Source organism: Sus scrofa, chromosome 15 (assembly GCF_054392235.1).
Source record: "Sus scrofa isolate SSC_HxYL_T2T_F1_AM1 chromosome 15, Sscrofa_HxYL_maternal_Yorkshire_Landrace_v2.0, whole genome shotgun sequence".
NCBI lineage: Eukaryota > Metazoa > Chordata > Mammalia > Artiodactyla > Suidae > Sus > Sus scrofa.
The window spans coordinates 95,226,357-95,252,725 of NC_139397.1; the positions used below are offsets into that span (position 1 = coordinate 95,226,357).

The following is a 26,369-nucleotide window of genomic DNA, read 5'->3' on the forward strand; positions in this document are numbered from 1 at the left end:
CAAGGCATTTGTTTAAAGTCATGAGCAGCAGAGCCAGTACATGAGCCAAGATCACGAGACTCCTGACTGCATGCTCCTAACCATCACTGACACTAATAAAGGCACACTGGGGTAGAAGCAGGACAAAGAGTGCAAAGCCAGGTAACAACTTAGAAAACATCAAAGCAATAAGGAGCCAAAATACAAAGTCACATGGCTTGGGTATTGAAGAAAGGCAATCTAAGGAGGTTCATGTGAGCAGAAGGAAAATGAGAATGTCTCAGAAGCAGAATCAGATGTCTGAGGACATACATCAAGTGCAGCTCACCAGTGTACAATAACTACCACTAGGCTGAAGAACGGACAATGAAAGTCCTGGGATGTCTATCGAGCTTCAAGACCAGCTTCCAAGGAGAGCAGAGACAAGCTGGTTTCCCTTGTGGTTCCGCGTGATGCTCTCAAAGTCTTCCTGCTGCTGTTGGTTTCCCTGTATCTCAAAATTGAGTACAATTTTCAAAGAAATGTTTAGGATATTCTGTGGTCCTTATGTCCAGATAGAGTGTTTACCGCATTAGAAGTGCCTTATCTCAGGCCCATAGTGGGGTATGCCCTGAGGCTGCCTCATCCTGATGAGATGAGTGACAAGAAAGGCACTTAGTATGCATTTTACGAAGGAGTTCTATAAGGTCAAGAACAGTCATTCCTTTCCAACTTCAAATTTTCCTAAGATGAGAATTCCTGCCAGAATATGCAGATATACTTTCTACAATCTTGAAGTTTCTACATCCTGTAATATTTAAACCATGACTCACTTTTGTTAGGGATGATTTAAAAATGTGTGATGCAAGATTGGAAAGGGAAAAAAAAGAGATAAAGTGGGTGGCAGAGCAGTAATCCTGGTTTTAGCAATGCACCATTCCAACAAATAATGGAAGCTGGGGCAAAGGAAGTGATGTGAGATCTCAGAACTGGTTTTCCCGATCTGTTGAGAGGGAGGCCATCAAGTCAGGTCACAGAGTCCACCTACATGTATTATATTCAATGTTGAGACTGTGAGGAATTAGGCTGTATAACCTTATCAGAGAAAAACTCTGACTCCGCTACGCATATAGAAGGACAGAAACAGAATATTTAACTTCTTGGTATGTGTAAATCCAGAGCAAGTGAAAACAATGAATTTACAAGCATAGTCTCAAAACTCTGGATGAGGGAGATCCTGAAAAGATGCTAATATACAAGGAATGATAAGTAACTGATACGCTCTTTCTCTGTTCTTCTGTCTTCTCATATCAGTGAATATAAAAATAATTTTTTACGATTTTTATTATAGTTGATTTACAATGTTCTGTCAATTTCTGCTGTACAGCAAAGTGACCCAGACATATATGTGTGTGTGTGTGTATATATATATGTATATACACACACACACACATACATATATATATACACACACATTCTTTTTCTCATATAAATAGAAAATTATGAGGGCTTTCACAGCTTCCCTAGTGATCCAGGATTACCCTAATGCTATTTTTTGCCTGGAACCCTTCAGTCCCTCAAGCACAAATTCTTCTATATGGGGTCATCAAAGTGAAAGTCTAAGTTTCAGGAAGAGAATGCTGGATGAGGATGACTGTGCTCACTGGTATTTTCCAGAGCCGAGCGGGCTGTTGTCCAATCATCATGCCTCCTTCCCACCAGAGTCCATGCCTTGACATATGGTTTACAGAACTACAGTGACTCAACATTTTGCTGGATCATAAAACAGAAAATATGTATATGAAACACATTTATTTGTGTTTTAGATTCCTCAGAGCTCTGTGATCTTCTGGCCTGACAGTAGAGAACCAACTGAGGCTGTTCAAAACCCAGTTACAAAACACAATTTTCTTCTAGAGCAGTTGATAATATATCTAACAGGGTCAAAAAAATTAATGACTGAAACAATGTTCTGGGATGTGTCTGTATGAACACATCATGCAAGCAAGAGAAACGAAGATGCCTGCGTGCTTTACCCTGGGTGCTTAGGAGGAAGAAGAACTGCACGTTGCCTGCCAAGCTGGTGTGAGTGGCAGCACTGACCATGAGGACTCGCCTCACTTTGCTCCCAGTTCTGGCGGTGCAGGGTGGTGGTTACAAGTGAGGGCTCTGGCGATCTGAGCCCTTACACTTACTAATTGTGAGTCTGACCTTGGGCGAGTCAGCTGGACAAATTAGCTGTTATTATTAGCAAAAAAATGTTTGAACTTGATTCCTGAGATATGTGGCATGAGAGGAATTTTCAGGGAAAGAAAGGTAGGTGTCACCTGTTAGGATTTTCAAAGACTTTCTTCAGAACATGTTATATGCCATAAACCTAAGTCATCAAAAAATAACATTCCTTTCTGTCACTCCTCAATGAACACTTCCTAAACTACTAAGCAATTTCTGTAGGATGAATGATAAACGGTTTAACAAAAGGGACTATCTGATACCGAGTCAAAGTTGTCTAATTTGATTCCAGTCAACATTTATCTGATAGGATTTCAACCCCCATGCACATGTCAATTATACACAGATTATAAATATACATATATGACAATAGATGGCATATATATGACAATTATACACACATATAATATCAAATGTGGGATGGGGCACAAGAGGAAAATAGGTAGCGGTTATATTTATGAAGAAATAAATTTATAAAGCAGTACAAGGGACCTTTTTTATGAATACAGCTAGAGCTCAATGAAGTCCCACCAGCTCCAATGGGAAATGAGGACTACCATGTAAACAGAAAACCTAGAAGTCTCTCAAGACACCACACTTTAAAGAATTTTCCAAAATGTCTATATTTAAAAGACATCAATTCTTTTTTCCCACCAGTTTCACTTCAGGACTCGGAAAGAATGCTGTGCTAAATGCCCAATACACTTCACACATGAAATGTTACAGTCCAATAGTTCTACCAAAATGAAAAGGGAGATAATCAGTTTAAGATATTTATATAGAATCTTCTTTTGTTTAACTCCAGCCTGGACGCAGCTTTCCAATAAACAATATTATTTGTTATTCAGAAAGCGGACTGAGTGATTTACTTCACGCAGCTGTGAACAAGCATTTGGTTTAAAGTACTGTCTGCATGCTTTACTGCACGAACATTGTTAGAATGCCCTCAAGGATGCTGAATACTACAGAACTGGAGAACAAAAGGTCATTGTCACTGAAAAATGAAAAAAGCTTATCAGATTCAAACCAGCATCAAGCACAGAGAAATGACAGCAACGGAAAAACATTTTCATGCGCCTTTATCAGTCTGTAAGAGAGAATTCTTTATCTCTAATCGGGTTTTTTAAAATTCTTATATCATAACAAAAATAAATGCATTTTTACAGTTTACAAATGACAATTAGATCAAATTCTGCTTTGCAGCAATTTTTAAATATTTAGTATACTCATAACTGACTCACATAGCTGTACATCAGAAACTAACACAACACTGTAAATCAACTATACGCCAATAAAATCTAATTAATTTAAAAAAAAAGGAAAAAATGTAGTATACTCTTGAAAGTCAATGCAAATGTGCTTGCGGAAAATGTTTTTCCAGCAACCATGAAATGCCAGAAATAAAGTAATAAAATTTCATTCATATCATTAATACATACACATACATGAGACCAGTTTCTCTCACGCATTTAATATACATGTGAAGTAAACAATTTCAGAAAACTCAAGTTCTCAGTACAAAACATATGCTTGTAATTTTAGAGAAAATTATCTTGATTTGCCATGTAAACAGGCCATAAGAAATGATAAAAATGACAGAAGATATAGACACAAGCTGGATCACCCACTGGGGTTAACCGTTTTAACAAATTTGCCTAACTGGAGTTCCCCTTGTGGCGCAGCAGAAACAAATCTGACTAGGAACCATGAGGTTGTAGGTTTGATCCCTGGCCTCAATAGATCCAGCGTTGCCGTGAACTATGGTGTAGGTCGCAGACACGGCTGGGATCTGGCGCTGCTGTGGCTCTGGTGTAGGCCGGCGGCTACAGCTCCGATTCGACCCCTAGCCTGGGAACCTCCATATGCCATGGGTATGGCCCTAAAAAGACAAAAAGACAAAAAAAAATTGCCTAATATATAATGAAAATAATCTCTACATTTTACTGGTATATGTGATGTTTTCTAAAAGCACAAGAAGTTCTAAGAAAACCCCTGGTGGCAAACAAATGCATATCATTGAATTCACCATTGTATTCCTTTACTGCTCAGCAATAAAATGCTGATACAGTCAGAAGCAATTATTTTAAACAAATAATTTAAAAATACGTATTTACAGTATATATGTAAGTGCCCCCCCAAAGGAAAGAGTACTGAGGGGAAAATGGTTATGTTTTCATCTATTTGGGAGCCAAATTTTCATTTCTGTGCTTTTTTCTCCATTTTTCAATTCTGAAATATCCAAACCTTCAAAAAACTTGAAAGAATAATGTAGGAACACCAGTGTATCTTTCATCTAAATTCACTAATTAACATTTTGCTCCCGTTACTTCCTTCTCCCTCTTCTCTCCATATAATCTCCCCAAAACAATTTCAGAGTAAGTTGCAGGCATCACAAAACTTCACTTATAAATAGTTCAGCATGCATGTCCTAAAAATAAAAACATTCTCCAACCCACCCAAAATATCATCACACCCAAGAAATAAACCCTCTGTGAGCCAGGAAAAAAGTCAACACCATTCACTATCCTGTTCCATTAAATCTATTTTTGTTATGTTTAAGTCATTTTATGAATAATTTACAGATGTTAAGAATAAAAGGATGGCAGCAAGCCCCAATTTTTTCCCATACTGTCCTGTTCTGAAGATAATATGGCCAAAATATGAAGCAATTCTTTGAAGGCAACTAACTGCTCACCAACTGTCATGCCTGAACCAGCAACAGATCCATTTCTGAAGTACCAATTCCAGGTTTCAAAAACATCTCTAATAGAGATGCTGCTTATCAAAGATGCATATCACTGCTTTAGTCCTTCTTCATGCACTTACTCTGTCAATATACAATAAAGATTTCATATCTCAAAAATATTTTCTTAATGTTCTAGCTTTTTGTCAAAAATAAAAGAGCCATCTCCTTTGCTCCATAACTGCAAAACATTTTCATTCTTAGGTTTATAAAACTTACTAAAATGATCAAGCCAAGAGTTCCCACTGCGGCATGGTGGGTTAAGACTCTGACTGCAGCAGCTCCTAGGTGCAGATTCAATCCTCGGCCTGGCACAGTAAGTTAAAGGATCTGGCATTGTCACAGCTGTAGCATAGGTTGTAGCTGCAGCTTGGATTCAGTCTCTGGCCCAAGAACTTTCATATGCCAAAGATATAGCCGTAACTTTTTTTAAAAAATGACCAAGCCAATAAATTTCTACATCACCCATTTTCTTCCTGTCACTTTCATAAACATACTCACCTTAGGTATTTGTCCATTTAAGAGCTGTATCAGGCATATTTTGGTGCAAAAACATGAGTAAAGATGGAAAAATAATGTCAATTTATTTTTAAATTAGCATAATGCAGATTCTTGCTGCAAAATATGATACAATGAAAGCCTTTCTGTTGGACAACTAACTGAATTTAAATACATTATTTCCTTTTTTCCTTAGGCATATACATTGTTCACTGTCAACTTCTGAGATTGAGAAAACCCAGCAAAGACATTAGTTGGTGAAATTTTTCTGTAAGGAGTCAGTAAGTATTTTGGGCTTTACAAGCCAAACCACCTCTCTCTCAACTACTTAACCGCCTTTTAGGGGAAACCAGCCATAGGCAATATATAAATGAGTGGGCATGGCTTTTCAAATAAAACTTCACTTATAAAAACAGGCAGTAAGCCAGGTCACTAACCCTGGACCTTAGATATCATCAGCTAATGATTTCTATTGAGATTTCTTCTGTATGATAAATTTAACGATCATCATTAGAATCTAGAGTGCTGTTATCTGTTCATCTTCTATTTATCTAATAATTATGATGTCCTCCTATGTCAAAATAAAAACATTTTGAAAAATCCTTGCCATTATAGGCTGAAAATAAAAAATTATAAATTTTCAACTGTGTGCAGTGAAATTTTAACAAAATACAAAGATAATATTTCTGAGCTTCTTTTATATCTTCTTGAAAATGATGTAATACTGTTATCTAACCAAACTTAGGTCCACTCACCTGACACTGGGTTGTGATAAAGGAAAGTACAGCATTTATTTTAGGGTACCAAGCAAGGAGAATAGGTAGCTCATGCTCAAAAGACCCAAACTCCCCAATGGCTTTTGGGGAAGGTTTCTTAAAGGCAACATTTGGGGTAAGGGTTGCAGCTTGTGGACTTTCTTCTCATTGGTTGGTGGTAAGGTAACAAGGTAATGTCTTTGGAATCCTAATCATTAACCTTCTAGTTCCAATCAGTCTGGAGTCTAGTGCTTGTGGACGGAGGTCTTTACTTCTGCAGAACAACTCAACAACCTGTGTCAGATTGTTTTGTACATCCCTTGAAAAAGAGCTAGGACTTTGCATTTCCTTTGTCTCTGCATTCTCTCACTTCCCTATTTGCTAAATGCTTAGGTCTGCTCTTAGGACCTCAGGGAAGGCCTAGGAAACTAAAGCCTTTTTCTGTAAACAAGAAACGGGTGAGAAGGGGGCTTCTGAACCCAGGAGGGCCCCATATGGTCCTGCTCAGTTTCAACACTTTGGGCAATGCAATAAGAAAACTGACAAATGACAAAACAGGAATCATATATTTCACAATGGCAATATTTTTGCTTTCTTAGTATTTTAGGTTTTTTTCTTTTATCATACTTTAGAATAACTGATAAGTAATAATGAAATAATTCCTAGGAAGATGAAGTGCCAAAATGTTTCAAGATACAGGGAAAATAAGAATATAAAAATCCCTTAATGTATTTTAGATTTACAAAGAAACAAACTCATATGATAATTGTAAGATACTGTTCTTTTTTTTTTTTTTTTGTCTTTTGTCTTTTTTAGGGCCACACCCACAGCATATGGAAGTTCCCAAGCTAGGGGTCCAATCAGAGCTGCAGCTGCAGGCCTATACCACAGCCACAGCAATGCAGGATCCAAGCTACACCGAAGCTCATGGCAATGCCAGATCCTTAACTCATTGAGCTGGGCCAGGGATAGAACCCGCGTCCTCATGGATACTAGTCGGGTTCATTAACCACTGAACCATGACAGAAACTCCGTGTTCTATTTTAAAAGTTAGTAAATGTTTCCTTCGTTCATCAGAATACCCCTTACAAATAGTTAAACTGCCCAAAAGAGAAACTCAAAAAATCACCAGTGAGTACAAAGGACACTGAAGGTATGTTTAGGTTTAAATATGTTATCAAATATCCCCAATTATGTAGAAAATGTCCTTTTGTTTTGTTTGATGAAGGAAGCAGTCAAAGTTCATGCATCACATTTGGTTGCCATGAGTGAGCAAGAGAGTTTAAATAAAACTCTTTAGTTGATCACATTTCCTGGTCCTCCTCCTTTTGAAAGAGTTTTCAGGACACTTAAAAAAAAAATCAGGACCACCTGTTTTATAGAATGTTGACATTCTGTATTTCTGTGATAATTTCCCTGTAATTCAGAGCAGGACCTGCCACATAATTTTCAAGTCCCTTGTTAAAATGCTATTAAAATTTTCCACATGGCAAGAGCAGAGCATTAAGCTAAAAGCAAGGTTCTTCTGAGTCCAGATCACTGTGACCACACAGGTCACACATCCATGAAGCCAGCCATGACTCAAGTTAAATATATCTGCAAGCCGACTATATAGATGATGATTTATACTTGCCACTGCATCACATTAGGAGACATACCCATTTTCTAACTGCTAATTCCAGGCTTTAAATACATCACTCATCAGTGCTAGTTTATCATTACTTCTGGTTCTTGCCCTGCATTTGTCAAAACACAATAAAGATTCTAGATTTGAAATACATCTTGAATAAATTCTAGCTAGCAGGAAATGTCATTAATGATACACAATAATTTGAAACCATTCCCAGCATACTATGTCTTATCCTTCCAGACTGGCTATACCAATAAAATGTTTTCAAAATAAATATCCTGGAAATCAAAATGACAGCTAAACCTTTAGTGGCTTCAGAGATGAAAAATCTGTATTACCATTGGATAAAAATCATTTCTAGTCATCTACACCAAACACGTATTAAGTACTATGGATGGGACTTTGGGCTTCATTCTATAGAAATAAATATGAGTAAGACACTGTCCCTGTACTTGAGAATCCATAGTTTAGGGCTGAAGAAAGACATTTAAAAAATCACAAAGCAGTACGAGAAGTGCTAGAATAGAGTTGCTAATGGATACCAGGAGAGCCAATTTCAAGCCCAGACTTTGCCATTTACTAAATTTTACACACACCCACAGCACATTTTACAGAGGATTTAGCGGATTTTCAATGAAAGAGAAAGACCTTTGGAAACAAAATTAAGTGATGTAGAAAAATGAGAAATATTACCATTATCAACCGTAATAACCTGTTCATGATATACAGAGTAATTACTTCATTTGATAAAATACTCTTGAACAATGTGAGGTTTTGTGGATTATAAGCTAAGTATTTACTACAAGAAGGCCAGATATACTTAATAACATCACTCAAGCCAGAATCTCAAGTCTCTATTCCTTTTTTCCTACAGTCAACCTAGGAAACCCATCTAGTGGCAGACTCTGGTCATCTGTAATACAAGGGGTACAAAGCAACATTTAGGATGCTCACAGGATTAACATGGTACATCCTTTTAAAGCAATCTTATGCCAAGATTTTAAATTCTGGCATTTTTGTATTCACCAGCTGACTCTTGCTTTTCTCTGGGGAACAGGGAAGTTATGAAAGCCCTAGGAGTAGAAATGCTTCTAAACAAAAATCAAAAAAGAAAACAAAACTGGAACTGTTGGCACTTTTATGTTCTTAGGGCATTTTTCTTTCTGTCAAGTCTAAGTGAACTTAATAAAAGCTAATACTCTGAGAAAAAGACAGGCTAGTAACACTGACCAACACAACTTCTGCTATACTCACTTCACCAAGAGGGAAACATCCAACACCAATATTTAGAAGGGGAACATTTTTTTCACTATAGGAACAAATGTTTGGTTTATTTGCTTATTTACTTGACCACACACAAATAAAGCCCACAAACCCCAACATGTCAGTTAAATTTCCTGCTTGCATTTAGTCAGGTTTGTAAGCACTACATTTAGTTCTATTTCTCTGACATTATGAGTCTCCATAACATAAGAATACATTAAGTCCAGTTTTCTGCATGTGAAACTGTATAGCCTTTATTTGTTATGACTTTAAAACTGTGTTCACATGGGAGCATGCATCATTGATTAAAAAGAAAAAGGATGAGTAATTAAGCTTAAATCTATATTAAGTACAAATGATTTTTAAAAAGAAACAGAGTTCCCTGATGGCCTAGAGGGTTAAGGATCAGGCATTGTCACTGCTCTGGCTCAGATCACTGCTGTGGCACAGGTTCAGTCCCTGGCTCAGTAACTTCTGCATGCTGCAGGTGCAACCAAAAAAAAAAAAAAAAAAAAAAATTCTAAAGCAACTAACTTGAGATACACCTAGTTTCCTAATGGTGATTAGGATGCTGTTTTTCCTTAACCATGACTAACGATCAGTAATAATCAGCAGCCATCACCCAAAAAGCATTTGATGTACTAAAATAATGATTTTTTAAATGGGTCAACCATTGTGAACTAGCAAAACAAACTAAACGTCTATGTTTCTTATATAAGAAGTGATTGCAATGAAATTATCACTCTTCCAGTGATGAGTTATCATGTAAATTTTTTAGGAAAAGCCCCAAATATTTCTTTCAACTAAACAGAAGATACTGTTCCCAGCTGGGAATAGTAAAATAAGATGCTCAACTTCAAGCTAATTGGCAAATTGAAAAACTGCTTAAAGCTTTTATGCAGATTGGTTCGAGAATCACCTTGGAATGTAAAATTTGGCCAAATTTTGTACCCTGGATATAGGCTAATTCATAACTGGCAAGGGAAGGGACCCAACTGGACAAAGGTGCCATCATCAAATGCTATCTTTTAATGTGCTCAAAGGTCTATTTAAGCAACTAACTGAGGAAACTAATCCAGCTCTTTAACTTCAAGTTGGATAAGAAGTATAAAAATTTGGCCTCTGTATATATAATAATAACATCCATGCAAAAATGTCATTTTGCAAAGTGTTTGATGATAAAGCAAGACTTCTGAAATCAGCTAAAAAAATCCATGGGTATATATCCAAGAGACTGGGCTAAAAAGAAGACAGGTAAAATTATGTGAATGCTCTCAGCACCCAAGGCCATCAAACACTCCAGAAGCCAGTGCAGCATTCATAGCACCATTATCTTTTGTCACTGAAAACATTCCTTTAACAAGTATTTTGATAGGACAAAGCAATTTAAGTTCTCAGCAAGGTCACACCCACTGAAACTCCCACTAAGTGAAGCACAAAAACATTGCCCAGGCTATTCAGCATCCTTCCTATGGCTGCCTGAGCATATCTCCCAAGGCGAGAAGAAAAAGTTCCCATTTTCTGTTTATTTATTTGTTTTGTCTTTTTAGGGTCACTCCCTCAGCATATGGAGGTCTGAAGTCTACAGGTCGAATTGGAGCTGTACCACCGGCTTATGCCACAGCCACCGCAATGCCAGATCCAAGCCACAGCGCACAGCAATGTTGGATCCTTAACCCACCAAGGGGGCCAAGGATCAAACCTGCATCCTCATGGATTCTAGTCAGATTCGTTTCCCCTGAGCCATGACAGGAACTCCAAAATTTCCCATTTGTGTTAATGAGTGTATATGAGTCTGAACACTCATCAATTTAATGCAGTTTTCCAGAAGTGACAGCAAATTGCATCAGCACTCTGTCCTTTAACTTAATTTTTTCTGATGACAGGGAATAACAGTACATTAAAAATGGTCAAATTACAGAGTAAAATATCAAAGTTCACACCTATTTTTAAGACATGACATTTAGTTCAAATGGCATGCTTATGGTTACATCAATTTATGACCCAGAAACATCCCCCCTCAATCACCAACCTCACCCATTTATTCTCCTCTGCCTTTGGTGGCAAGTGTGAAAACAGATGTGAGGTTGTGTTGCTGCAGGTCCTTTTTTCTGCAGGCAATAGCATGAAACTTCACCAGTTGTTGACATCTTTTGGCAATTTAAAATAGACAGGTGTCTACCAGAATTACTGTGTTCATTTTTCAAATTTATAATTTAAAATGTATTTTAAAAATAGTGTTTCCCGGAGTTCCCGTCGTGGCGCAGTGGTTAACGAATCCGACTAGGAACCATGAGGTTGCGGGTTCAGTCCCTGCCCTTACTCAGTGGGTTAAATGATCCGGCGTTGCCGTGAGCTGTGGTGTAGGTTACAGACGCGGCTCAGATCCCGCGTTGCTGTGGCTCTGGTGTAGGCCGGAGACTACAGCTCCGATTCGACCCCTAGCCTGGGAACCTCCATATGCCGTGGGAGCGGCCCAAGAAATAGCAAAAAAAAAAAAAAAAAAAAAAAAAAAAAATAGTGTTTCCCCATATACCATTCCCTCGCCCTCCATGAGATTAAGAAACATTTTACTTGGGTGAATTGGATCCTACTAAAGACTGCAGTAAAAAAAAAAGAAAGTAAAAGAAAAAAAAAGCATTTCATAATCACCACCAAAAAGAAAAAATGCTGTTTAAAAAAAAAACACAGGCAATATGATATCTATAGAGTAAGATGTCAGAATACTGATAAACTTTGAGGGCAGTAGGGGACAGAGTTTGGGAAGGGCTCCAAAGGAGAATCATATCTAGGATGCTGGCAACATTCTATCTATTCTTTGACCTGAGCAGTCGTTACACAGGCAGAGTCATTTTGTAATGATCCATGAAGATTATGACATCTGTATTTTACTATTTTTATTTATGTGTCTATTTACAAAAATATGCATAGGTATTGTATATTTTTCTGTATGTGACACTTCGAAAATGAAAAAACAAACAAACCCTTAAGGAATAAACATGGCTTCTTACAGTCCCACTATTACTAATACAATGTCAGTAGTTCTACTGACCAAGTGAGAAGAGAGTGCAATAACTATCTCACACAGTGCTTGTTATGGGCCAAAAATATCTCAGGGCCAAAAATTTCAAATATAACATGCCACTGCTAGAGATCAAAAGAAATGAGTAGAATGTATCTAGAGCTAGAACCAAGATTCAGAGCTCATGCATTCAGGAAAAAAAAAAAAAAAGTCAATCAGTCAACCAACTGAAAAGACAAATCCTTTCTTTGATAGTTACATCCCTGTCTATATTTTCTAAACAAGTAATGGGAAAGACCCACAAAGAACACATTGCAGTTTAAGCTATTTAATTTTCACTTGGTCTCAAAGGTGTACGATAAATTTAAGGACAGAGAAAGAGAAAGGAGTTTTATTGCTTGATATTTTTGGCCATTTTCAGAAGTGTTTACAAATTTAATTCTAGGAAAAAAACTGGAAATAGGCACGCTTGAAAGCGCAATCATTTTATCAACGGAAAGACAATCATCTTTCTCATGATTCCAAGACGCCAGGGCTAAGTCAACCATGTACATCCCCGACTACTGCTCTCACGCTACATTACTCTGCCAGTGTTTCTCAGGAAGTTCCTTAGCTCAGAAATTCATCTAGCTTTAATTCAATGTTTACATAAATTCAATGAAAATTATTGAACTTTAAAAGAGATTGTGCTGCATAAGCCTATCTAAAGGAGATCCTGGGCAAAAGAGGTATGATGTCAGTAAGGGCAACCTGAGGCCGAACACTAGAGCCTTGACATGGGAAAGGGCAAGCGGACAGAGCCAGGGTCTCAGTGTGCAGCCTACCCACAGAACACACTCACGATGCAAGCTTAGCAGCCAGTACATGTGATAACTGGGTTAAAAAAGGAACCCTTAGTGATTCTTTCTCCATACATAATAGATTCTTTCTTCACAAACCTTCATAAAAATGGTAAAAAATGACTCCTCTCCCAACCATCTAAAATACTGGACCATAAGCTTCAATTCAGATTTTCCAAGTGTGACTTAGTTTTCAACAGAAAATTCCTTTTACTGTTCTTATTTCAAGCTCTGACTTTGATCCTACTCACCATTCTTTTGAGCCCACTGACCACTTTTATGATGAAGCTAAGAAAAATCAGACCTATGGAATGCTACAGACCTAAACAAACCTAATTTGCTCTAAATTTTACTGGATATACTCTCGTCTTAGTTTTTTCATGAATATAGCGCTTTTCATTGAAATTATGGACTGGATTTTACAAAACAATAAACAAATATAAAAGCTTTCTTTACCAACTTCAATATAACTTCAGTATAATTCCCTTTCCTAACAACATCAATGTAAAGAATAAATATCGAAAAGCAGGATTAACGAAATGCTAAAAGTACAGGAGTAAAAGAAGCCTAATGTGATCCAGATTACAACTGGGTGGATTCCCACTGCCCTGCATTACTGTTCACTTATTAAATCTCATTCACAATTAGAAATTCTGAACTATAATCCAACTACATCCTCCTGTTTTTAATTAGGAAACAAAATAATCATCTTAGAACAGCTACTAATGGCCAGGTCCTTATAAACGTCCTTTAAGATGTCTAGAAACTGTGCATACAGACTGTATGTTTCATAAATCATATATTAAATAATCATCTATTCTTTAAAAACAAATAAAGATAAAGGTGAGGAGTTCCCTTCATGGCTCAGCAGAAACAAATCTGACTAGGATCTGTGAGGAATTGAGTTTGATACCTGGCCTTGCTCAGTGGGTTAATGAAAGGGCATTGCCATGAGCTATGGCGTAGGTCACAGATGCGGCTCCTATCTGGCGTTGCTGTGGCTGTGGTGTAGGCTGGCAGCTGTAGCTCTGATTCGACCCCTAGCCTGGGAACTTCCATATGCCACAGGTGAGGCCCTAAAAAGACCAAAAAAAAAAAAAAGAGAGAGAGAGAAAGAAAGAAAAGGTGAGTGGAGTGAATGGAGGCAGCTTTTGTATTACACAGAACCCAGTATGTTTTCAAAATAACTTTAAAACTCTTCAGCAAGGACTCTTAGCTCCTATATTAGAAATGAGCACTTTTCAAAACATTAAATTGGAGCTCATCAGTCTCAAGGAGTCAAGCTTTCTGGAAATCTAAGCTTTAACATTTAAAATACATAAATATTTAGATGTTTCTTCTTAAATTGTTGCCAAATTTCCTTAAGCTAAGGAAAAAGCAAGGAAACAGGGTGACAAGTGCCACCTTGTGGACTCTGTAGAAAATGCTTTCATTCTAATCAGTACAGTTCCAGAAGCAAATCATTATATTCAATACAATATCTTCAATATTCAAAATGTTACTTTAATTTAAATCAAAGTATTCACTAAAGGTAATTTCCCAAATGAAGTATATTTGGGAATTTGAGGTAAGATCCTTCCTCTAAGGTACTAGAATATTTATAACTAAACCATCCCATTTGATCTCTAGAGCATCCACAAAAGTTAGGCTGGAGAGATATGTAATAACGAAGTTTGAGAATCTTATATACCAAAGGAATTTTAAGAGCACTAACTTCTCTTAGTGGAGAAATCAGAATGATTCTCCTGATTTTGTAATGTAGCAAAGTCTTAGAACAGTACCTTGTAAAAAATAGAGGTCTCTTGTTGTTAATAAAAACTAAACCAAAAAATTTAACAAGGATCCTAAAATTTAGTGAAATTAACAGATACATCCATAGATCCACTATGTATATGTGTGCCTTATAAACAAAAGTTTACAAGTTGAGTTAGGAGTTAAGGTAGATAGTATACGAAGATGAAAAAACGAACAAAAAAACCCCAAAAGACAGAGAGAAAATGCCCCAGAATCGTATCCATTTGATTCTCTTAAGATTTCAGAAATAGTATAGCTTTTTTTTTTCATGTAATATTAAAGATAAAACACTAATATTCTAAATTTACAGAGTGGCTGGGAGTTACCTCACCACCAACCCAAAGATGTTTTTCCTTTGGCCCAAACAGTGATTTTTTGAAGGCCCAAATTAACTATCAACATTTAAAATTAGGAAATTCCTAGAGTTCCCGTTGTGGCACAGTGGTTAACGAATCCGACTAGGAACCATGAGGTTGCAGGTTTGATCCCTGGCCTTGCTCTGTGGGTTAAGGATCTGGCGTTGCTGTGAGCTGTGGTGTAGGTTGCAGACGCGGCTCAGATCCCGCATTGCTGTGGCTCTGGCGTAGGCTGGCAGCTACAGCTCCGATTGGACCCCTAGCCTGGGAACCTCCATAGGCCGCGGGAGCGGCCCTAGAAAAGGCAAAAAGACAAAAATTAATTAATTAATTAATTAATTTAATTAAATTAGGAAATTCCTGAAGTTCTCGTCGTGGCACAGAGGAAATGAATCCAACTAGGAACCATGAGGTTGCAGGTTCGATCCCTGGCCTCTCTCAGTGGGTTAAGGATCCAGCGTTGCCATGAGCTGTGGTGTGGGCTGCAGGCATAGCTCAGATCCTGCATCGCTGTGGCTGTGGTGTTGGCCAGCGGCTACAGCTCCGATTAGACCCCTAGCCTGGGACCCTCCATGTGCAGCCCTAAAAAAACAAAAAGACAAAAAAAAATTTAGGATATTCCTCAACATTCCCTATTGTCTATGTTACCTATCTGCCCACTGATGGCATCCCAGCTGCGGCCCTCAGTTTACATTTTTTCCTTGTAATTTCCCTAATGTTTTCTTCAGAGTTCTTTTTCCTGGTCTCTTTCTGAGGGCAACAGGGAAATACTCAATGGCATCCAAGCTTGTTTCTTCCAAAGCTATAAAGCAGGCTACCCATTTGAGAAGTCTTTCCCAATGTTCTACTTAAAAGTGCTTAATCCCAATTCGGCTACTGGTTGATGATGCAACAATGCCTGTAGGTTTCCAGAGCATTCATCTTTTAAGAAACTATGTTCTCAGACACAAAACTTTGAGACAGTTATCTGTTTTGCAAAGGGAAACCCAAGCCTACTACCAGCTGGAAGAACTTGGGAGATTTGTATTAAGGTTTGACATTTTCTTTATGGGAGGGAAATAAAAGACTAAATACTTGGGGAGGGGGTGGAGATAGGAGAGAACATTACTTTGGCCAAGTCAAGTTGATTTAAAATTTGATAGAACTTTTAATTTCTACAAACTCCCACATCTGTTTTAATAAAATCAGCCCAGAGCATACCATTTTGCTAGTGCTAATGACTTTTTTTCTTATTAGAGTTTTTACAAGTGACTATTCACATTATAACTACCATAATATTTTAGTTGCCTTGTGACAATATGATAGATAATATTATTTCTATAGCAGCTTTCCCAGGGGCTATGAATCTTTTTATAATAAAGCACTGGAAAATAAAATGTGAAGACTATTAAACTTCATCTTTGGTTGCTTTCTTTAGAAAAGAGACAATGTTTAAAGTGATAATAAACACAGTGTTAAATATACCAGTTCATCCAAGTTTTCAGAATTAACAATGTATTTTTATAATTAAGAAAAAATTTCAGATGAATATAACTTAAGGAAAAAGATGCAAAATGTAGAACATGAGAGTTTAATGTGATAGACTTCATTTCAGTTTACATAACCATTTCTATGTCTGCTTTAAAATCCTAAGTTTGAAAAAGTGCTGATAGTATTTATTGCTAAAATACTACAAGTGGCTATATTTTCCCAATAAAAAAATTTAGATGAAATTCACGTACTATAAACTCTTGGTCTCCCAATCTGGGATTTTTTTTTTTATTAAAGTATAGTTGATTTTGGAGTTCCCATTGTGGCACAGTGGTTAACGAATCCAACGAGGAACCATGACGTTGTGGGTTCGATCCCTGGCCTTGCTCAGTGGGTTAAGGATCCGGCGTTGCCGTGAGCTGTGGTGTAGGTTGCAGACACGGCTCGGATCTCGAGTTGCTGTGGTTGTGGTGTAGGCCAGCGGCTACAGCTCCAACTAGACCCCTAGCCTGGGAACCTCCATATGCTGCAGGAGCAGCCCTAGAAAAGGCAAAAAGACCAAAAAAAAAAAAAAAAAGTATAGTTGATTTATAATACTGTGCCAATTTCTGTTGTATAACAAAGTGGCCCAATCATATTCATACATATACATTCCCTTTCTTATATTATTTTCCATCATGGTCTATCCCAAGAGACAGGCTATAGTTCCCTCTGCTATACAGTAGGACCTCACTGCTTATTCATTCTAAATGTAACAGTTTGCATCTACTAACCTCAAACTCCCAGTCCATCCCACTGCCTCCCCACTCACCCTTAGCAACCACACGTCTGCTCTCTATATCTGTGAGTCCATTTCTGTTTTAAAGACAGGTTCATTTGTGTAGGGATTATTAATTAAATGCAATTTAATTATATTTCCATAAGACTTCTGCTTAAATTTTTTAATGAAACAAAGAAATTATACCTTACCTAACCATGAGAGCTGAAAGTACATAGTAAGCAATATATTAAAAGTGCACATTTACTTTTTTTTTCTTGTTTTATTATTTTAATTTTCTTCCGCTGTACAGCATGGGGACCAAGTTACTCTTACAAGCACATTTACTTTAAATGTAACCTGGAGCTCCCTGGTAACTCAGGAAGTTAAGTGTTAACATTTTCTTTATGAGAGGGAAATAAAAGACTAAATACTTGGGGGGGGGTGGAGATGGGAGAGAACATTACTTTGGCCAAGCTGATTTAAAATTTGATAACAAGATGCTCATTATATATGTGCTGAATATATAGATAGAACTAGATAGAATATATTGATAGAACTGGATAAATCCAGTGTTGCCACTGTTGCAGCTCAGGTTGCTGCTATGACATGGGTCTGATTCCTGGACTGGGAACTTCCACATGCTGAGGACTCTGCCAAAAAAAAAAAAAAATACTTGGGGCAGTTGGGACAGATCTTTTGCAAATTTACCTAACATTAACACACATAAATGCGTAAATGTTCTTTCTTTCCCTGGTAACAGAAAATAGCTTATGATAGGACCTGAAAACATTAGATATTTTCTGTAGAGACTTTCATCAACTTTCGATTGAGTGAAAACTATTTCAAAAAACTGTTTCTGAATTTTCAAATGCCTCTATTTTCCCTAAGGTCAATTATGATACTTGAAGAGCAAAATGAAAGGAGAAACATTTTGATTAGAGGCGTTAAGTCAAAAGACACCTGGAGCTGAATGAGGTCTTACCCCAGAGGACTAAGGGACCTGCGTGTGTAGGACTGTCCTTCTCTCCCATCCTTCCCAAGTTGGAACACTGTGTGAGTGTGTGTTTCGGGGGTTGGGGGGGGCGTGGATGTGCGGGTATAAGATTGAGAGAAAGAGAGAGCAAGAGCTCCTCCATCTGGAGAGACCTAAGAATAGCAGAAGGGAGGGCAGGCAGCACAAGAAAAATTCTCTCCAGAGTGAGTCATCTGTCTTGAAAATTCCAGATGACAGGCATCTAAGTATTCCGCAAGCCTCTCTACTGTACAGCCATGTCTGTTTCCTCCTTTCTTTTTATTACTGTATTATTAATCCATCTTGTTCCTTTTTCTTATTCTTTAGAAATAACTTATCCTTTTAAGTTCAACGGAAAGACTGATCTGAGAAGTTGAGGATCGTTTCTCATTCAAAGACTGTAACTTAAAAGACTGGTTCACTTTTAAACATTACGATGAAGGAAAAAAACACATGAACTTTGCTTTTATGGCTTCCATATTTAATTACATATTTTGCACATAGATAATGAGCATCTTTATAACTGAGCAATCTGAGAATATTAACAAATGCCATCCAAAGACATAAATAGATAGTATCACCAAAGGCAACTTATAGGAGTTGCAAAATCAATTTCATAAAAAAATTTTTACAATTAAATGAAGTATCATTGGCAATACATGAAATGTCCTTAAACTACCAACTTCATGTATCTTTTTGGATTTTAGCACATTCTGAAAAGAAATCCTTAGCATAAGCTTTTTAGTCCACTGCTTAGTGACTTCTATTTAGTAATTTTAAAAACACTCAATAAATCAGCTTTTATTTATTTTCTTATTTTTTGCCTTTTTTTTTAGGGTCTCACTTGCGGCATATAGAGGTTCCCAGGCTAGCGGTCTAATTGGAGCGACAACTACAGCCTACGACACAGCCACAGCAATGCAAAATCCGAGCCTTGTATGCAACCTACACCACAGCCACAGGACTGCCAAATCCTCAACCCACTGAGGGGGATCGAACATGCAATCTTACAGTTCCTAGTTGGATCTGTTTCCACTGCACCACAACAGGAGCTCCTAAACCAGCTTTTAAATGGCAGACTAATATGTAAAAGTCCTATGAACCTGGCTAACCCGCCAAGGTCTGAAAGAGAGCTTGATCAAGGAAGGACTCTTCACCACTCCTTTCTAATGACCGGAAAATGTCTAAAAAAGCAGAGATCACATATGAAACCAGAGAACCCATCATTTCTCTTTTTTTAGCATGGTTTCTCCACAAGGAGGTTTCTGTTTTCAAGTGAATAGTGGACACCAGGCAACATTAAAGGAACCAGCAAATCAACCTAGATTAACAAGCCCTGTGTTTGCAGATACTACTGTTTAGTGTCCCTTTTCTAGGAGTAAGATTTTTATAGAATATAAAGCAGTATAAATTCAACCAGCATTTCAGCTGGTATTTTTTTTAAAAGCCAAGCTAACAGAAGGAACCAATCATCAAGTAAATGATATATCTGCCCTTGACATGCATCCATACTGCAGGAATATATGTATCTCTTCCTTTAAAGACCGAAAATAAGATCATCAGACAACAAAAACAATATATGAGAAATTTGGAGATATGCTTACTATTGCTAACTTGGTTAAAGCATTATCAAGTTATAGAGAAAATTAGAGAATGCTTTATATTTCTACTCTGGAAATGGTTAAACTAGAGAAGTACCATAGTTTAAGAACGATTTTATGCACTTAAATATTTTTTGAGCCCCTACCATGTGTGAAGCACTGTGCCAAGCATACTAAGGAGTACAGAAATGAGCAAGAATGACCCTTCCCTTAGAGAAACTATCAACCTGGAAAATACAGGATAAAGGTAAGATACACCACTACTTAGTATGAAAGGAACATAAGACAAATGTCACAGGAGATTCATGGATAAAATGATAATTCAGACAATGAAGGGATTCTGTTTGAATGGATGGCAGGGGTGGAGGGTATGGATTGCAAATCTGAGATGAAGGGCACAGCAAGAGCTGGAAATGCAGAGAAAGGAATAGAACAGAAGCCATTGCCAAGATGGAGTTCCCGGTGTCATGCAGCGGAAATGAATCCAACTAGGAACCATGAAGTTCGATCCATGGCCTCGCTCAGTGGGTTAAGGATCCAGCATTACTGTGAGCTATGGTGTAGGTCACAGACATGGCTCGGATCCTGCATTGCTATGGCTCTGGCGTAGGCCGGCAGCTACAGCTCTGATTAGACCCCTAGCCTGGGAACTTCCATATGCCACGGGCGCGGCCCTCAAAAGTGAAACAAAAAAAGCTATCACCAAGATCACGTTGCAAGAGCTGGCAGCTGATTGGGCACTACAGGCAAAAGGAGGGAGGATAAAGGACAAAAGCTAAGGGTTTGGTGCTGGAAACAAGTGCAGTCAAAAAAGTCTGCAGGAAATCCTGATAGAGATGTAGAGGATCTGGAAGGGCAGGGCTGGAGATGGAGACCTTGGAATCACCCACACAGTGCTCAGTGTCGAAGCCTACGTACTCCCAAGTGAGAAAGAAAGGCCCATTCTTTTTTTTTTTTTTTTTTTCTTTTGTCTTTTCATAGGGCCGCACCCAGGGAATATGGAAGTTCCCAGGCTAAGGGTCGAATCGAAGCTATAGCTGCCAGCCTATACCACAGCCCAGTAACGTGGGATCCGAGCCACATCTGCGACCTATACCACAGTTCACGGCAAGTCAGGATCCTTAACCCACTGTGCCAAGCCAGAGATAGAACCCTCGTCCTTATGGATACTAGTCGGGTTCATTAACCACTGAGCCACAACGGGTACTCTGAAAGGTCCATTCTTTTTTTTTTTTTTTGTCTTTTTAGGGCCGTGCCTGCAGCATATGGAGGTTCCCAGGCTAGGAGTCTAATCAGAGTTGTAGCCGCTGGCCTACGCCACAGCCACAGCAACTCGGGATCCAAACCGTGTCCATGACTTACACCACAGCTCATGGCAATGCCAGATCCTTAACCCACTGAGAGAGGCCAGGGATTGAACCCACAACCTTATGGTTCCTGGTCAGATTCGTTAACCACTGAGCCACAACGGGAACTCCAAAAGGTCCATTCTTGAAAAGTACTGACAATAGAGGAACAAACAAGAGGGAACTGAGGAACAGTGAAAGAGAAGAAAAGAACAGCAGGAGAATAAGACATTTTGCAAGACAAAAAAGTTACAAGAAAGAAGAAACCAAAAATATTAAATAGATGGAGTTCCTGCTGTGGCTCAGTGGTTACAAACCTGACTAGTATCCATGAGGATGCAGGTTCCATCCCTGGCCTCACTCAGTGGGTTAAGGATCCAGCTTGCCATGAGCTGCAATGCAGGTAGGTTGCCGACGCGGCTCAGACCTGGTGTTGCTGTGGCTGTGGCTGTGGCGTAGGCCAGCAGCTGCAGCTTCAATTCGATCCTAGCCTAGGAACCTCATATACCACAAGTGCAGCATTAAAAAAGGGCAAAAAAAAATTAAACAGTGCAAAAAGATCAAACATGGGGACTAAGGAGTAGCATTGTATACTGGCTATAAATTGATAAAGTACTTCCATACAGACGATGCAGAATATAAAATGGAAGCTGTGACGAGGACTCTTCTCGAGCAAATTTTACTCAGCCTCCTCTAAGCCCATTTCTCTTTTTATTTTTATTGAAGTATAGTTCAATAATGTTGCAATGTTGTGTTAGTTTCTTCTATCCAGCAAAGTGACTCAGTGACACATGTATACTTTTGTACATATTCTTTTCATTACAGCTTATCACAAGACATTGCCTCTGGTTCCCTGTGCTGGCGTAGGACCTCACTGTTTACCCATTCTATATGTAATAGTTTGCATCTGCTAACCTCAAACTCTCACTCCGTCCCTCCCCCACAACAACCACAAGCCTGTTCTCTTTCTGTTTCATAGATATGTTCACTTCTGTCATATTTTAGATTCCACATATAAGTGATATCATATGGTGTTTTGTCTTTCTGACTTATTTCCCTTGGTATGAGAATCTCTAGGTCCATCCATGTAACTGAAAATGGTATTATTTCATTCTTTTTATGGCTCATATGCTACCGTGTGTATGTGTGTGTGTGTGCGCGCACATCACAGCTTTTTTATCCATTCATCTGTCAATGGACATTTAGGTTGTTTCCATGCCTTGTCTAAGCCTATTTCTTAAGAACTCAACATTGGCCCCAGCCTTCAGGCTTGCAATGCCCAGCTTTAGCAAGAATTCTAAGTCAGTTTAGAAAGAATCCCTTACCCTTGATATCTGATCCTTCTTGATAGCTGATCAAATCCCTCACCCCCTACCCTTGATATGTGACCACCCTGGCCTGTCCTCAGCAAGAATCCCCATAGCTTCGTCTCCTCATAATAATTTTCCATTCATTGACACCCCTCACAACCAATAACAACCTGCTCCCCACTTGTTCTAAATCCCCACTTGTTCTTATAATGGGAGTTAAGCCTAATCTCTCTTATTCTGATGGTCTCGACACCTGTTGCAACAGTCTTAAAGAAAGTCTTCCTTATTGTTTTAACAAGTGTCAGAACATTTTTTTCTTTCACAGTTGTTAATCTTTTTTTCTACTAGAGAGGAATGACGTTCACAGATGCCTCATTATCAATAAGGATAAAATATGGTGGCTGGGAAGAGAGGATGCAGAAGAGGGTTAAAGAGCAGGCGTGCAGGAAGAAGAGGTGTGACATACGGAACTCTATTTCCATAAACCTCTGGTAAGAAGAGGGCCAATAACAACTCACGGCAGCACTTGAGAGGGTTCCAACCCTGAGGAAAGGCTTTTCCACACGGAGTAGGAAAGCATGGCTGTAATCAGAGGGAAATGATCCAGGATCCAAGGGAGAGGAAGAAACTAATGATACGAGACAGAGAAAAATGAATTCCCATGCCTATTGTTTTCAGTCCTCTTGCACTGTATCTTTTTGGAAACCATCTCAAGTTATTTCTGGAACAATGAGAGGTATTAGTAAGTAATAAAGTTTTTTCCTTTAAATCTTTCCACTTAAAAATACAAATGCTGGAGTTCCCATTGTGGTGCAGTGGAAATGAATCCAACTAGAAACCATGAGGTTCTGGGTTCAATCCCTGGCCTCGCTCAGTGTGTTAAGGATCCAGCATGGCCATGAGCTGTGGTGTAGGTTGCAGACACGGCTCCAATCTGATGTTGCTATGGCTGTGGTGTAGGCGGGCGGCCGTAGCTCTGATAAAACCCCTAGGCTGAGAACCTCCATATGCTGCGGGTGCAGCCCTAAAAAGCCAAAAATTTAAAAATTAAAATTAAAATTAAAAAAATACAAATGCTCAAACTGTTGTTTAAATCTGCTCTTCTAATAAATATACGACAATAAGGACATTCATGTAGCACTCAAATTTATTATTATGAGAGAAAGATTATGTTGTTTTTATTTTCAGACCTCTAAAAGGTTAAGTTAGCCATTTTCATACTGAATTCCTATTCAATTTGATTATGTTTCCTACTGTGAGGGTAAAACAGGAACAAACCAAGCTAATTTATGTGCAATTCCTTTGTACTATTGAAATGAAAAGGAACAATAGCTTAATGAAGTAGATTTGTTATCTAATTATACCAAATAGTTTAGAAACATCTGCTAGTGGTTAGTAATACTACAGTTAAAACTCAGAGTCTGTTCCCAGAGAAATTTCCATTTTATTCAAGCCTTTGTGAGCTTCCAGTTGGGGATTCCACATTAGAGTATGAAACCAAGGGATGATATAATGGCCCATTTACTAAATTTTTTTTAAAAAATGAACAAATGAGCAAAAAAAAATGAAAAACAGAGGGTGTGTATTATATGGATTTGGACCTTAAAACTACTCTCAAATGTAAGAAATACAGTAGACTACTGTAACACCAAACCTTCATTCAAACATTTACTGTTTGGCTATTGAGTAGCTGGAATGCATCAGACACGGTGGCAGTTGTTAAATATAGAAAGAAGAAATCCATAGCTTTCTCATTAAGGAACTTCACCTAATAGGGAAAACAGGAATACAAACTACCCATTACATTACTACAGATAAGGAGCAGGGCAGAGATGTGTGTATACAGCACTACAAATGTACAAAAGGTGTAACTAATTCACAAAGACCATTTAGAAGGGGCGACTATTCAAACTGATTTCTGCAAGATGTGTAGAGGGAAATGAGGCAAAGAAAGGCCTGTGAGATGACACCAAAGCCATGTTGGGCACAATCCCTTCTGGAAGCTTTAAGTTGTTTCGGATGCCTGAAGCACAACATCTGAGGAGGGGATAAGAGATGAGGCCCAACAGGTAAGCAGCACTCCTATCTTGATAGCCTTCTATGCTAGCTAGGAAATTTGGACTTACCTTTAATCTTAATCCACTGGAAGGTTTCAGGGAGGGAAGTGAATTGTTTGAACTAATACATTTCTAAGAGACAAGTCTGAGTTCCCAATTATGGACTCTTATATAAGCAAGAATAACCCAAAATAATGAAAGAGGAAAAAAGATATGTTTATACTGATTTGAGGCTGTTCACAGGATAATTATATAGAGTAACAGACCTCTGCTATATGTTTATTCTTCATTCACTCATTTATTCAATCAACTTGGACTAAGCACCTATGTGCCAACCATTGAGTCCTTGATATAATTTAAGTGCCACGAGGGCTAGGGCTAGATCTGACTGTATTCTGGATCACCTCCCAAAAGAGAGGTAAGCATTGCCTGTTGACCAGTGTATTTTTTACATTTTCAGAGTGCACTAGAGAGTACCAAGTATCCAGCACGACCAGAAGTTGATCTGGGCGTTCCCATTGTGGCTCAGCAGCTTCAGAAGCCCAAGTAGTCTCCATGAGGATTTGGGTTTGATTGCTGGCCTCGCTCAGCGGGTTAAGGATCCAGCATGGCTATGAGCTGCAGATGTGGCTCAGTTCCTGCATTGTTGTGGCTGTGGCGGCTGGCAGCTGCAGCTTTGATTCAACCCCCAGCCTGGGAACTTTCATATGCCAAAGGTGTGGCCCTTAAAAAAAACAAAGAAAGAGAGAAAGAAAGAAAGAAAGAAAGAAAGAAAGAAAGAAAGAAAGAAAGAAAGAAAGAAAGAAAGAAAGGAAGGAAGGAAAAGAAAGGAAAGGAAAGAAGGAAGGAAGGAAGGAAAGAAAAGAAAAGGAAAGAAAGAAAGGAAGGAAGGAAGGAGGGAGGGAGGGAGGGAAGGAGGAAAGGAGGGAGGGAGGGAGGAAGGAAGAGTCTATCTGGTCTTCACAGTACCGCCCTCCCTGAACCAGGTCTCCATCAAAATGTTCTCAAAGTCTATAGGGGCACATGGCATGTATTTAGCCACACATGCAAATGGAAATATCACAGAACCACTTTTTCAAGTGGGTCATCAGACTTGTGAAATAAACAAATGGAGAAACTCAGTATCTTGGATCTTTGCCAGTATTTGTGATAACAATAATATCAGTGACACTATTAGCTACTACGTATCTTCAACAACTGTGTTAAGAACCTTACATACATGATCTCATTTACATTTGCACTAATGGGAGAAAGGAATTAATAGCCTCTGTTCTACAGATACGGAAATGAGACTGGGACATGAGCTGACACTTGGCAGAGAAAGGATTAAATGTAGCTTTTACTTCAAAATCGAAGCCCTTTCCTCTACACTACATGCTATGGAAGCATCCTCCGCCAGCTTCCCAGCCCGCTCAGAAGAAACTCAGAAGCCTTACTCTGTTTATGGTCAGGGCCCGACATAATCCATGACCCCAGCACTCCTCCCCCGTGCCCCTGCCATCACCTCTGACCACCTGCCGAGGCTCACTCCACGCCAGCCACACTGCCCTTCTTCCTGTTCCTTGAAACTGCCCAGCACACCCCTGCCTTAGAGCCTGTTCCCTGAGGCGATTCCCTATTTTCACAGGACTGTTTCCCTCACTTCCTTCAAGTCTCTGCTCAAAATCCACCTTTGCTGCCAGGCCTTCGCCGCTCTGCCGCACAGCCAGCCCCACCCTCCTCA

At 38.7% G+C, this 26,369-nt stretch overlaps 1 protein-coding gene and 1 long non-coding RNA gene across 6 annotated transcripts in view; both read right to left on the minus strand.

Moving 5' to 3' along the window:
- Nucleotides 1-26,369, minus strand: part of CHN1 (chimerin 1) — a 196,915-nt gene that overhangs the window by 160,738 nt on the left and 9,808 nt on the right. The gene's annotated exons all lie outside the window — the stretch shown is intronic.
- Nucleotides 21,154-25,418, minus strand: LOC146395991 (uncharacterized). Its single transcript, XR_014829611.1, has 2 exons — nt 21,791-25,418; nt 21,154-21,213 (listed from the first exon to the last, which is right to left on the minus strand). It is a non-coding gene; the product is annotated as an uncharacterized LOC146395991 (long non-coding RNA).